Below are 12,094 nucleotides of genomic sequence, written 5' to 3'. Positions count from 1 at the left end.
TTTAAAAATTTCACGTTCTGAACATAAGACTATAGTCTTAAGTATTGTCTTGTTTTCTGAAAATGGGTTTTTCATCATAAATGTTTAATAACCTATGGAAAAAATTAAATTCTACAGATTTACCAAATGTATAACCGTCTTCTTGAATGGAAATAATAAAAACACAAAAGTTGGATTTTTTTCACATTTTTATTCACTTTTCGGATATAAGACTATAGTTTTTAAGTTTTTCTGATGCATTGGGAAATACACTTTTCATAATAAATGAGTGAAAATCCATGGTAATAAATGTATTTCTTCATATTTATTGAATGTAGAACCTCCTCTATCAAAATAAAATGATATTTAGGATTTTCACAATTTTTTGACTTTCTGGATATAAGGCTATAGTCTTTCAGTTATTCTGATTTATTGGAAATGCATTGCTCATCAAAATGTGTGAAAATAAAGGTACACATTCTCCATCCGAAGTTCTTTTTTTTTTACTATAAGACTATATAGTCTTATGTAATTTCATGATTTGTGAAAAATGAGTTTTTCATCGTAAATGTTTAATAAACTTTGGAATCCATTTTTTTTTACAGAATTATCAAATGTATGACCTTCTTCTTGCATGGAAATAATAAAAACAAAAGTTGGATTTTTGCTTTATTTGACTTTTTGGATATAAACTTTTCGCTTTTTCTGATTCATTGGACAAATCATTTTACATCATAAATGTATGAAAACTCACTCCAATAAATATATTTCTTCATGTGTATTAAATGTGTCACCCTGTCGATCCATAGAAATGAAAAAACACTGATTTAGGATTTTCACATTTTTTCACTTTTTGTATATAAGTCTTATGTAATTTCATGACTTCTGGAAAATAGATTTTTCAACATAGATGTTTTAAAATCCTTTGCAATCAGTTTATTTCTACAGACATGGCAAATGTATCACCTTCTCCATCCAAAGACATGATGAAAACACAAATGTGGGATTTTCACCTTTTTTTCCACTTTTCGGATATAAGACTATAGTCTTATGTAATTTCATGACTTCTGGAAAATGGGGTTTTCATCATAAATGTTTTAAAATCCTTTGCAATCAGTTTATTTCTACAAACGTATCAAATGTATCACCTTCTCCATCCAAAGACATGATGAAAACACAAATGTGGGATTTTCACCTTTTTTTCCACTTTTCGGATATAAGACTATAGTCTTATGTAATTTCATGACTTCTGGAAAATGGGGTTTTCATCATAAATGTTTTAAAACCCTTTGCAATCAGTTTATTTCTACAGACGTATCAAATGTATCACCTTCTCCATCCAAAGACATGATGAAAACACAAATGTGGGATTTTCACCTTTTTTTCCACTTTTCGGATATAAGACTATAGTCTTATGTAATTTCATGACTTCTGGAAAATGGGGTTTTCATCATAAATGTTTTAAAATCCTTTGCAATCAGTTTATTTCTACAGACGTATCAAATGTATCACCTTCTCCATCCAAAGACATGATGAAAACACAAATGTGGGATTTTCACCTTTTTTTCCACTTTTCGGATATAAGACTATAGTCTTATGTAATTTCATGACTTCTGGAAAATGGGGTTTTCATCATAAATGTTTTAAAATCCTTTGCAATCAGTTTATTTCTACAGACGTATCAAATGTATCACCTTCTCCATCCAAAGACATGATGAAAACACAAATGTGGGATTTTCACCTTTTTTTCCACTTTTCGGATATAAGACTATAGTCTTATGTAATTTCATGACTTCTGGAAAATGGAGTTTTCATCATAAATGTTTTAAAATCCTTTGCAATCAGTTTATTTCTACAAACGTATCAAATGTATCACCTTCTCCATCCAAAGACATGATGAAAACACAAATGTGGGATTTTCACATTTTTTCCACTTTTCGGATATAAGATTATAGTCTTATGTAATTGCATGACTTCTGGAAAATGGGGTTTTCATCATAAATGTTTTAAAATCCTTTGCAATCAGTTTATTTCTACAGACGTATCAAATGTATCACCTTCTCCATCCAAAGACATGATGAAAACACAAATGTGGGATTTTCACCTTTTTTTCCACTTTTCGGATATAAGACTATAGTCTTATGTAATTTCATGACTTCTGGAAAATGGGGTTTTCATCATAAATGTTTTAAAATCCTTTGCAATCAGTTTATTTCTACAGACGTATCAAATGTATCACCTTCTCCATCCAAAGACATGATGAAAACACAAATGTGGGATTTTCACCTTTTTTCCACTTTTCGGATATAAGACTATAGTCTTATGTAATTGCATGACTTCTGGAAAATGGGGTTTTCATCATAAATGTTTTAAAATCCTTTGCAATCAGTTTATTTCTACAGACGTATCAAATGTATCACCTTCTCCATCCAAAGACATGATGAAAACACAAATGTGGGATTTTCACCTTTTTTTCCACTTTTCGGATATAAGACTATAGTCTTATGTAATTGCATGAATTCTGGAAAATGGGGTTTTCATCATAAATGTTTTAAAATCCTTTGTAATCAGTTTATTTCTACAGACGTATCAAATGTATCACCTTCTCCATCCAAAGACATGATGAAAACACAAATGTGGGATTTTCACCTTTTTTTCCACTTTTCGGATATAAGACTATAGTCTTATGTAATTTCATGACTTCTGGAAAATGGGGTTTTCATCATAAATGTTTTAAAATCCTTTGCAATCAGTTTATTTCTACAGACGTATCAAATGTATCACCTTCTCCATCCAAAGACATGATGAAAACACAAATGTGGGATTTTCACCTTTTTTTCCACTTTTCGGATATAAGACTATAGTCTTATGTAATTTCATGACTTCTGGAAAATGGGGTTTTCATCATAAATGTTTTAAAATCCTTTGCAATCAGTTTATTTCTACAGACGTATCAAATGTATCACCTTCTCCATCCAAAGACATGATGAAAACACAAATGTGGGATTTTCACCTTTTTTTCCACTTTTCGGATATAAGACTATAGTCTTATGTAATTTCATGACTTCTGGAAAATGGGGTTTTCATCATAAATGTTTTAAAATCCTTTGCAATCAGTTTATTTCTACAGACGTATCAAATGTATCACCTTCTCCATCCAAAGACATGATGAAAACACAAATGTGGGATTTTCACCTTTTTTTCCACTTTTCGGATATAAGACTATAGTCTTATGTAATTTCATGACTTCTGGAAAATGGGGTTTTCATCATAAATGTTTTAAAATCCTTTGCAATCAGTTTATTTCTACAGACGTATCAAATGTATCACCTTCTCCATCCAAAGACATGATGAAAACACAAATGTGGGATTTTCACCTTTTTTCCACTTTTTGGATATAAGACTATAGTCTTATGTAATTGCATGACTTCTGGAAAATGGGGTTTTCATCATAAATGTTTTAAAATCCTTTGCAATCAGTTTATTTCTACAGACGTATCAAATGTATCACCTTCTCCATCCAAAGACATGATGAAAACACAAATGTGGGATTTTCACCTTTTTTTCCACTTTTCGGATATAAGACTATAGTCTTATGTAATTTCATGACTTCTGGAAAATGGGGTTTTCATCATAAATGTTTTAAAATCCTTTGCAATCAGTTTATTTCTACAGACGTATCAAATGTATCACCTTCTCCATCCAAAGACATGATGAAAACACAAATGTGGGATTTTCACCTTTTTTCCACTTTTTGGATATAAGACTATAGTCTTATGTAATTGCATGACTTCTGGAAAATGGGGTTTTCATCATAAATGTTTTAAAATCCTTTGCAATCAGTTTATTTCTACAGACGTATCAAATGTATCACCTTCTCCATCCAAAGACATGATGAAAACACAAATGTGGGATTTTCACCTTTTTTTCCACTTTTCGGATATAAGACTATAGTCTTATGTAATTTCATGACTTCTGGAAAATGGAGGTTTTCATCATAAATGTTTTAAAATCCTTTGCAATCAGTTTATTTCTACAGACGTATCAAATGTATCACCTTCTCCATCCAAAGACATGATGAAAACACAAATGTGGGATTTTCACCTTTTTTTCCACTTTTCGGATATAAGACTATAGTCTTATGTAATTTCATGACTTCTGGAAAATGGGGTTTTCATCATAAATGTTTTAAAATCCTTTGCAATCAGTTTATTTCTACAGACGTATCAAATGTATCACCTTCTCCATCCAAAGACATGATGAAAACACAAATGTGGGATTTTCACCTTTTTTTCCACTTTTCGGATATAAGACTATAGTCTTATGTAATTTCATGACTTCTGGAAAATGGGGTTTTCATCATAAATGTTTTAAAATCCTTTGCAATCAGTTTATTTCTACAGACGTATCAAATGTATCACCTTCTCCATCCAAAGACATGATGAAAACACAAATGTGGGATTTTCACCTTTTTTTCCACTTTTCGGATATAAGACTATAGTCTTATGTAATTTCATGACTTCTGGAAAATGGGGTTTTCATCATAAATGTTTTAAAATCCTTTGCAATCAGTTTATTTCTACAGACGTATCAAATGTATCACCTTCTCCATCCAAAGACATGATGAAAACACAAATGTGGGATTTTCACCTTTTTTTCCACTTTTCGGATATAAGACTATAGTCTTATGTAATTTCATGACTTCTGGAAAATGGGGTTTTCATCATAAATGTTTTAAAATCCTTTGCAATCAGTTTATTTCTACAGACGTATCAAATGTATCACCTTCTCCATCCAAAGACATGATGAAAACACAAATGTGGGATTTTCACCTTTTTTTCCACTTTTTGGATATAAGACTATAGTCTTATGTAATTGCATGACTTCTGGAAAATGGGGTTTTCATCATAAATGTTTTAAAATCCTTTGCAATCAGTTTATTTCTACAGACGTATCAAATGTATCACCTTCTCCATCCAAAGACATGATGAAAACACAAATGTGGGATTTTCACCTTTTTTTCCACTTTTCGGATATAAGACTATAGTCTTATGTAATTTCATGACTTCTGGAAAATGGGGTTTTCATCATAAATGTTTTAAAATCCTTTGCAATCAGTTTATTTCTACAGACGTATCAAATGTATCACCTTCTCCATCCAAAGACATGATGAAAACACAAATGTGGGATTTTCACCTTTTTTCCACTTTTTGGATATAAGACTATAGTCTTATGTAATTGCATGACTTCTGGAAAATGGGGTTTTCATCATAAATGTTTTAAAATCCTTTGCAATCAGTTTATTTCTACAGACGTATCAAATGTATCACCTTCTCCATCCAAAGACATGATGAAAACACAAATGTGGGATTTTCACCTTTTTTTCCACTTTTCGGATATAAGACTATAGTCTTATGTAATTTCATGACTTCTGGAAAATGGGGTTTTCATCATAAATGTTTTAAAATCCTTTGCAATCAGTTTATTTCTACAGACGTATCAAATGTATCACCTTCTCCATCCAAAGACATGATGAAAACACAAATGTGGGATTTTCACCTTTTTTTCCACTTTTCGGATATCAGACTATAGTCTTATGTAATTTCATGACTTCTGGAAAATGGGGTTTTCACCATAAATGTTTTAAAATCCTTTGCAATCAGTTTATTTATACAGATGTATCAAATGTATCACCTTCTCCATCCAAAGACATGATGAAAACACAAATGTGGGATTTTCACCTTTTTTTCCACTTTTCGGATATAAGACTATAGTCTTATGTAATTTCATGACTTCTGGAAAATGGGGTTTTCATCATAAATGTTTTAAAATCCTTTGCAATCAGTTTATTTCTACAGACGTATCAAATGTATCACCTTCTCCATCCAAAGACATGATGAAAACACAAATGTGGGATTTTCACCTTTTTTCCACTTTTTGGATATAAGACTATAGTCTTATGTAATTTCATGACTTCTGGAAAATGGGGTTTTCATCATAAATGTTTTAAAATCCTTTGCAATCAGTTTATTTCTACAGATGTATCAAATGTATCACCTTCTCCATCCAAAGACATGATGAAAACACAAATGTGGGATTTTCACCTTTTTTTCCACTTTTCGGATATAAGACTATAGTCTTATGTAATTTCATGACTTCTGGAAAATGGGGTTTTCATCATAAATGTCTTAAAATCCTTTGCAATCAGTTTATTTCTACAGACGTATCAAATGTATCACCTTCTCCATCCAAAGACATGATGAAAACACAAATGTGGGATTTTCACCTTTTTTTCCACTTTTCGGATATAAGACTATAGTCTTATGTAATTTCATGACTTCTGGAAAATGGGGTTTTCATCATAAATGTTTTAAAATCCTTTGCAATCAGTTTATTTCTACAGACGTATCAAATGTATCACCTTCTCCATCCAAAGACATGATGAAAACACAAATGTGGGATTTTCACCTTTTTTCCACTTTTTGGATATAAGACTATAGTCTTATGTAATTTCATGACTTCTGGAAAATGGGGTTTTCATCATAAATGTTTTAAAATCCTTTGCAATCAGTTTATTTCTACAGACGTATCAAATGTATCACCTTCTCCATCCAAAGACATGATGAAAACACAAATGTGGGATTTTCACCTTTTTTCCACTTTTTGGATATAAGACTATAGTCTTATGTAATTGCATGAATTCTGGAAAATGGGGTTTTCATCATAAATGTTTTAAAATCCTTTGCAATCAGTTTATTTCTACAGACGTATCAAATGTATCACCTTCTCCATCCAAAGACATGATGAAAACACAAATGTGGGATTTTCACCTTTTTTTCCACTTTTCGGATATAAGACTATAGTCTTATGTAATTTCATGACTTCTGGAAAATGGGGTTTTCATCATAAATGTTTTAAAATCCTTTGCAATCAGTTTATTTCTACAGACGTATCAAATGTATCACCTTCTCCATCCAAAGACATGATGAAAACACAAATGTGGGATTTTCACCTTTTTTTCCACTTTTCGGATATCAGACTATAGTCTTATGTAATTTCATGACTTCTGGAAAATGGGGTTTTCACCATAAATGTTTTAAAATCCTTTGCAATCAGTTTATTTATACAGATGTATCAAATGTATCACCTTCTCCATCCAAAGACATGATGAAAACACAAATGTGGGATTTTCACCTTTTTTTCCACTTTTCGGATAAAAGTGAAGTCTTTTAACTTTTTCTGATTCATTGCAAAATACATTTTTCATCATAATCATGCTTATTAAATGTATCACCCTTTCAATCCATAGAAATGATAAAAACACACATTTAGGATTTTTATATTTTTTCACTTCCTGGACATAAGACTATAGTCTTAAGTATTTTCTTGATTTCCACAAAATGTGTGGAAAATCTATTCTCCAGAATCAAGAAAACAAAACTATAGCTATAAGTCCAATAAATTAAAAAAGATGAAATTTCTAAATTTCCATGAATGGGTAATGAGACAATATTAAATGTGTAAACACTAGTCAAGTAAGCAATTAGGGCTGGTTAATTGTTAATACTGTAATAGAAGTTGACCTTTTTTATACACAACATAAGCTCTTAGGTGACCTACTGTTAGTTGGTGCATTCTGATCAAATGAAGTAATCTCGTTTTTTATACAAGTTTTACTAGTTCTTAAGTGTTGACCATAGAGTGGAGAAGCAAGCGTGGGGAACCCAAACTTTGTTATGCGTTAATTATCTGGCTTGTCTTGCAGCTGGGTTATTGGCTTTAATTTACTTAACAGAAGCCAGATGTTTCTTTGTACGCTGCTGAAGATTTCAACTGGCGACTGTGCAAGGCCAGTTTATAGCTTTAACAGATTATTACCCAGCATGCCTGTGGCTTGCTCCTGAACATTGCTGATCTATCCTCACTCTGCATGAAATTAAAGTACCTCTCTCTGCACTGAGAGATAAATTTTATTGCTAATGCCTAGCTATTAATTTATTGGGCTGACTAGTGGCTGTGAAGATATTTCTCTACTGAACCTTAACAATCCATTTCTTCCTAACAAATTCCTTGTGTTTCAGAGAAGAGAAAATGATAAAGGAATAGATCACATACAAAAATTAGAGATGAGACACAGTACATTAAATTAATATTAAAATATGCTATGCACTAAAAAACTGTCATTATGGACTCTTAACCACCCTCCTAAGAACACAGGCTGGGCCTTTTAGCTGAGAAATCAGATTCAAATGCTGAATATGTCATCAGCCAAATATGACCAGGCTATGGCCCAGAGTCAATGGTGGTGGCACACAACTGACTTCATGCCATCAGAGGTAGAATGGCTTTAAATCAGAGAAGGCCCCTCCACCTACCCCTGCAAGCTCCTATCATAAACCCGGCAGAGAGACACAGGCCACCAGCTGCAGACATATGGGTAAGAGATATGGGAATTGAAGGCATATAGTATGAAAGATATGTATCTCCTGGTTCCTTTATTAACATTGCATATGAAGTATAAGAGTTGCTGGCTTGGGGATGCGCAAGTTGGGTGGGTGAGGAGTGCATGCACTCCTTTTACCCACTTATTTCTGGTCAGGGTCACGGAAGGTGCTGGACTATATCCCACTGTGCATTGGGCGAGAGGCAGGAATGCAGTCTGGACAGTTTGCCAGTCCATCACAGTGTGGATAAATAACAGTCCAAAAAAAAATAGTCAAAAACAAATTCTAATCTGAAATTATAGTGTAGAAGAAAATCCACAATCTTACTACATAATCATGATTGTGTGCTGCCAAAGTAAGCTGTGTCAAATAACCTCTGCTCTAGTTTGTGCAAGCACTTACAGACAAAGGGGGGAGTTATTCAAAGTTCAGAGTGATAACCACAATTAAAGTCGAAAACACCTAGAAAACAATATCTGTAAGCTAAAAAAGCCAATATGGGTTGCCAGGGTCCTTGTGTGAACACAACTGTTGTGGTGAAAATGCAATGACTCATCTTTTTCAGACACCGATTGGTAACCAATAAGAAACCTTCACAAGAGCAAGGTCCAAGATTTGTTGCCTATATATTGTGTGTTCTCTCGTTCATGCTTTGGAATTACTCTGACTTCTCCATGTGAGTGTGTTCGACTTTTTCCCTGATTTAATTAATCAGTAAATCATTTTTAAATACAAGAAAACAGTCTCTCTTCCTTCATGTTAAAGTGAGCTTTCCACTACAATAGGAAAGAGGAAAATTCCTCTTTTCTTTTTGTCAGCACAGAAATTGTGTTATGTTTTAGCTGTGATTTAAACAGGCGTATTGCTAGTGAGCAGAGTCAATAAATGTTTCCCTCTTGGTTCATGCCTCTGGACTTCATCCCATTAAATTTTCCTATTTTAGTTTCCCTTATTTTCTTTTCATCGCGTCTGATCAGTCAATTCAGTTAAATTCAATTGTATTTTTATAGCGCTTTTTACAGAGACACTGTCTCAAAGACACATTATAGAGTAAACAGAAAGGAAATTTGGTCAAAACCAGGCCTGAACCCCCAAAAAACCTGCATATGAAGTATTTTTTTTTTTTTAACTCCCCAGTTGGAAGAAAAACACTCAACCGGTGGCAAGAAAAAACACCCCAATGGGAACCCAGCTATACAGGGAGCCCATCCTCCACTGGCCAGCCCAATGTAATAGCAAAGAGAGTGCAAAGCTCTTGTGTTATGAAAAATAGTTACTGGCTTGTAGGTGAGCGTATCAGAGGCATGTGAACAAGCCTCACCTGCCGGACGATTGATCACAGGTGGTGTAGCGGAGACACACTGACCAAAAGCATACCTCGCTTTTCCAAAATGGGCGAAACATGGAAGGTTTACAACAAACCAGACCAAAACAAATCTGTTCTACCTTACATTACTGGCATTTAGCAAACGCTGTTATCCAGAGAAACTTAGACAGAAGTTTAATAGCATTTACATTGCACCCACTTACACAGCTGGGTATATACTGAAGCAAAGCGGTTTAAGTGCCCTGCAGAAGGTTACAATGGCAGTGTTGGGAATTGAACCCTATCCATTATACTACACTGCCACCCCATGGAGTGGATGTCTGACCTGTTCCTACATTCCTTGGTCATAAAGCAGTGCCTTGTAGGTAAGTATTAGAATTTCAGTGTCAATCCTGTCTTGAATTGGTACTAGAAGTAATGGGGATCTTTTAAGGTGGGAGAGATACATCTCTGGGACTTGGAACAAGCAGAGCATCTGAAGAATCTGGAACTCATATTTTCCATTTTTCAACCAACATCCTGAATCAGTGCCTTGTAGTCAACCAAGCAATTGACAAATGTGCAAATAAGTACTTCAGCATTTCTTGGTGACTGAGCCAGCAACTGTGAAAGAGGAGGCCTAATTAGAACTTTATGACATTCTACAAATCATCTAAAGGCATCACTTTAAACCATGCATGCATGATGCAACCTTTGAAAAATACAAGATGGCACATTCAAGGCAAGTGAGTGTGTGTGTTTGTCTGTTTAACAAAATCTAAAATTCAAACAGCTTTGTATTTGGATTTAATCAAGATCCTACATCCCACTGGAATGATGATATGGCACATCTTGCTGTAGACTCAGTTCATGATTTAATTTTGTTGCAGTTACAAGAAACGAAAACTGAATAAATGAAGAAAAAGGGCAATTCATCGCATGATGCAGACAGCAAAATGAGATTATTATTGCTGCATTTGAAGATAACTGCATTTAAAGCATTTAAAATGTTTTCTCTAAATGCACCATCCAACACCATCATACGTTACAGATGGCTTATGTTTTCTCTTTATTTGTCAACCATTAAAAGCTGTTATTTTTGAAAACATACAGGCATAAGTTATGGGCATGCTTATTTCTGCTGTCAACAAATTCCATATTGCACACCGAAAGCATTGAAAATAACAAGATTCAGATTGTGGTGCACTAGTACAATTTTGCATTCCAGCCGAGTAACCTCCAGGCATAGAACATGGATTTCTTCACCAGCATGTGAACCATAACTTTCCAGAATTTGTAGTGTTATTATATCAAAACATACTGTTACCGGAATATCATGTGCTAGTAGCAAAACACAGCCATATAATACTACTATCCACAAGTTTCCAATCCTCTGGAAAATATCAGGTCTCCCAGAATTTAGCTGAGCTTTGCGCAATTAAGGTGCGTGTTGAAACACATCAAACAGGAACCTGCGCAATTTCCACAGGGCACATTTTAAAGCTGACATTAATCAAAATTTCCCCCCTCAGTGCCTAGAATATGCCGAGAACCATCACAACACGGTAACCAAATGATAAAGGTTTAAAAAAAAAATGGTTTCACAATATTTGACTGGAATTCCCCTTCTTCTAATGAGGGGTTTGTGTGAACATCTTTACCTTCAAGCATCTGACTGATCTGTTAATTGAAAGTCCGTCAAGCCAATGACAGAGTGGCCCTGATCCCAATGGCACTGTGGTGGGCAGGCACCAACAGCATAGTCTGGATTTGGTCTCAAAATGGGCGTCATATATCTAAGGAAACAAGTCACATAAATGTTCATTTTGCTTCATACTCCACCCAACAAGCACTTTCTAGACCGTAAGAAAATCGATCATGGAATTATAATCCATACTAATGCATCGGACTAATGCATATCACGCCCTTCAACAGCTTGAGGTATTATGCATATGCATTAAAATGTGAATTCACGGTAACAGTCAACTCCATTTCTCTGACGGGAAAATAAACAAGACTCATTTTACACAGGGGTCCTCAAAGGGACGACTGTCTTTTCCTGTCAATATCCTAGATTAGGAAAAATGTTTCTGTCATTAGCATATAATTGTTTATATGCCTCTACTGCCAAGGCAATGTCTCAATATTGACCAGAAAGCCTATGTGGTATATATCCTGGGTGTTTTTGTGAACAACGTTCCACTTATATGGGGGGATCTTACTCATTTATAAGTAGATGCAATTCATTTTTCATAGACAAAAATACTCATATACAGTACACATATACTGTATATCATATATTCATATATGCCCCTTGCTATCACCTAAAATCAATGGCCACTGGGGATCATTGTAGCATGCCAAA

This window comes from Anguilla anguilla, chromosome 17, assembly GCF_013347855.1.
Source record: "Anguilla anguilla isolate fAngAng1 chromosome 17, fAngAng1.pri, whole genome shotgun sequence".
In the NCBI taxonomy this organism is placed as follows: Eukaryota; Metazoa; Chordata; class Actinopteri; order Anguilliformes; family Anguillidae; genus Anguilla; species Anguilla anguilla.
This window is presented reverse-complemented; position numbering follows the sequence as displayed.